General features: G+C 41.6%; 1 non-coding gene across 1 annotated transcript; it reads left to right on the top strand.

Moving 5' to 3' along the window:
* The first annotated feature begins 3,361 nt into the window (after window positions 1-3,361).
* On the top strand, window positions 3,362-3,436 carry TRNAT-UGU (transfer RNA threonine (anticodon UGU)). The gene has a single exon. It is a non-coding gene; the product is annotated as a tRNA-Thr (tRNA).
* Window positions 3,437-3,818: the final 382 nt, after the last annotated feature.

The raw sequence follows: 3,818 nt of genomic DNA, 5'->3' as shown, positions 1-3,818 counted from the left end.
CGATTGGACATTGTGAATGTTCCTTCCAGATTTAAGTACGCTGTAAGGATAAATTCGTCAGCTTGCGTCAAACTTAGATGTTCTTCTGTTATTACTCAGGTGCAACCCCGAAACATTTCGTACATTTGAATCTTTGCATTTTATTGTGTTTGTGAGTATATGCAAGGTAAAGGTAAAAATGTAAAGGTACCCCTGCGCGTGTGTAAACATGCCATGAAGGCATGTGGGCTAATGTGAAGGTATAGAGCTCTACATATGCATTTACATTATTTAATTTTTGAAAGTAATTTGTCAGTTTCTGCTTTGCTTCTTTCTTTCATCTTGTCACAAATCTTGTTCAATGATTTGAATAAGTTTCCAATTTTTTTCTGTTAAATCTTACTATCCACCAACACACTGTACAATATTGAACATTGTTTGATAAGCCTCTGAAGCAAAGTAATGAACATGCAAAAGGGAGGGGTTATATACGTATATAAATGAGGTTGAACTTGAAAGAGTAACTGTTGTGCAGCATTTGTTGCTAATTAATGTCTGCATCTTCTCGTGTGTAGAAATTACTTCTGTTACATATCTTCATCGACAATGTAATTATAATGTAAAACGTATATGTTCATAATTTATTCTGTCATTTTCATTCTCTCCATATCACCTCATCTCTCTCTCTCTCTCACACCGTGGCGGAGTGGTTAGTACAGCTCGCTACGACGCCAGAGGTCCTTGTTCGAATCCCGTTCTGGGCATATGTGTTCTTTGTAACTGTTTCTTCATCAATTTCATCATATCCTCACTCATCCTCATCTTCGCGATTAGACAAAAGTAGCAGAAAGCGAAGTAATATGACCCAATGAATCAATCTCTCTCTCTCTCTCTCTCTCTCTCTCTCTCTCTCTCTCTCTCTCTCTCTCTCTCTCGAGCCTCCCCGATGGCGCAGTGGTAGAAGCGTTGTCGTCTTGTAATCAAGGTGTCCCGGGTTCGATACCCGGTGGAGGCACATAGTGGTTTGGATCCCAATTTAAACTGTAGTTGTTTCTATTTCGTGAGCACCCTGTATACAGAGTCAAATATACAGTGTAGCTGTTTCGATGCTGGGTTAGTATTGCATGCGCATATGTATAAAATGTTGGTATGTGTGTTCTCGAAGGAATGTCTTGCCTTTGTTCAAGCATTTGGTTGAATGCAGCACTTAGACTTAATAGAAGACCACCTTCGCTCAAGCGAGAAGCAAGTGGACTCATTTTTTTCCCTTCCTACTCACCTTTCACTTTGTTCATCGTCATGGTCATTTCCTATGATGGAGCTGCTAAAGATATCTGCTGAAACAAGCATTGGAGCTCGGCGACTTGGATGTGGCCCTCACTCCGGAGAGCAGAACAATCGATTACTGGGCCAGTGCTAGTTGCCAGCTCCCAGCTCCGTGGTTTTATGGGGAGCGGAACTTCAAGGATTTCTCTGCAATGCTCTCCATCTCTCTCTCTCTCTCTCTCTCTCTCTCTCTCTCTCTCTCTCTCTCTCTCTCTCTCTCTCTCTCTCTCTCTCTCTCTGCAATGCTCCCCTTCTCTCGCGCGCGCTCACTATCTCTCTCTCTTTTTATCCCTCCCTCTCTCTCTCTGTTTCCCCCTCCCTCTCCCCTCTCGATTGACGTCTCCTGCTTAGGTTCGCTCCCAGAATGCTTAGTTCTATGAATTCTGAGTTCCTAGACTCGAATCCTGGTTAACGTGCATCTTTCACATATTCATCAATTTACCACACATTCTCATCGCCGTGATTAACATAGATAGGTAGAAGAGTGTCATTAAAAATCAAATACAAGTGTAAGAATGTTTAGTTCTTTCATTCACGAGATTCGTATTTAGTGAATCGCAATTGCCTTGCCTCATTTTTCCAATACATCTCAAGGTTAATCGCAATTTTGACTATTCTTGATGAACTATACCCTGTCCCATATATCTCTGGAGCAGGTGAACGAAAGCAACTCCCGACGCGAGACGGCTCCGCCAATGAACACTTGAGAGGAATGGGATTGCGTGGGGAGGGGAGCAACTGTAGTTACCAGCCTTCGAGCAGCGTGTCTGGCCACTAGATTTCCCTCCCCCACCCCCAACCCCCTTCTCTGATGCCACGCGCGACCTTGCTACACAGATTTCTGGGATAGAGTATAGTGAAATGGTAATGGAAGCTAACTTGAATGGATATAAATTTTCCGTATTTCCTTGTCTTGGCAGATAGTAATATTTAGGTAAAGAAATGAACAAACAATATCATTAATTTTTTAAAAAAGAATCAACTTTATTTTGTGATTTTAGTGATTTTCCCCGGGTTTGAATCCCAGCCTGGACCTGGGTGTTCTTTGTGAGTGTCCCTTCATCAACTTCATCATATCATCACTCATCCCCATCTTCAATATTAAACAAAACTGGCAGCAAAGCGAAGTAAAATAAAACAAATCAATCAATGAATCAATTGAGTGTTTCCCATCCAAAAAACTGAGAGATTGCTAATTAGATTTAGATTAGATTCTGGAAAGTTATCAAAATTTCCCCTATGTTTCAAATAAATACTCCATTTTGTTAGGTTATCTTTCCTATGTAATTCCTTGTGCAGTAATATTGATTGGAACAATGTTTCCTAGCCTCTATCTGGTTGGTTGTTTGTTTTCTTTCACGTTACTTTTCTGCACTGCTTGCTTGATCATCGCAGGGATGTGAGGGGACAATAGAAGGAAAGGAGAAGGGAGGACGAGAATGTTTTTATTGTGTTTATTTTACGTCATTAGACTAGCCAGAGGAATAAATGTGAATGAAACTGGTGAAGGAACAAAAATAAATTAACACCCTGGCCGAGACCTAAACTCGATCCCAGAACCTTAGATGGTGACAGCTTTAGAAAAATACAGCGCGTTTGGCCAACGTGGTGATAAGGAGCCCCGTGGCCTTCGTCAATCATACCGTCCGAGTATTCGCCTCAAGTTTTGAAAAAAAAAAAATGAAAGACTTGGTTTGGATAATGTACCGTCCTCATAGTAGATGTAACATACTTTTAAAATATTTAAATGTGTAATGCATTGCATCCAACAGGTATTGTAAGGCCTCCCCGATGGCGCTGTGGGAGCGTCGTCGTTTTGCAATAAAGGGGTCCCGGGTTCGATATCCGGTGGAGACACATAGTGGTTCGGATCCCACTTTAAACTGTAGGTTCAGTCACGATTAGTCTTACTTTGCATAAAGTGGACTTAAAACTCCAACTCAATCAATCGAATAAACCAATATGTGGTCAATCAAATATATTTATAGTTCTCAAAATGTACAGAACTAGACGGAGTGATTCGCTTGTTAAAATGGGTTTCCCGAGAGCGTAGTGGGCCTCCCCCATGGCGCAGTGGTAGCGTCTTTGCCTTGTAAGCAAGGGGTCCCGGGTTCGATACCCGGTGGAGGCACAAGTGGTTCGGATCCCACATTAAACTGTAGGTCCAGTCCCGATTAGCCTTACTGTGCATAAAGTGGACTTAAAACAGCAACTCAAACCCGATAGCGTAGTGGCTAACGCTGTTCCCTTGTAATCAAGGGTTCCCGTGTTCCACTCCCACCAGAGGCTCTTTGAACCTTGCTTTGGATTCTACTTTAATCTCCAATCCTGATGAGCTTATCTGAGCATAAGGATGGCCTTAATCAAGCTTTGCCAAGCTTTTAACTAATGAAGGGGGAATGTTATTCGAAAAATATGAGAATAACATGGGTCTGTTTTTACTTTTCAATAACAATTTCATAAAATCCTGTAGCGAATTGTCGGTTTCTTTAAAGCAAATACTTTGCTCTGAT

This window comes from Lepisma saccharinum, chromosome 2, assembly GCF_977018435.1.
Source record: "Lepisma saccharinum chromosome 2, izLepSacc3.1, whole genome shotgun sequence".
NCBI lineage: Eukaryota > Metazoa > Arthropoda > Insecta > Zygentoma > Lepismatidae > Lepisma > Lepisma saccharinum.
Note: the sequence above shows the minus strand (reverse complement) of the source record. Positions and strands in the feature narration are given on the sequence as shown.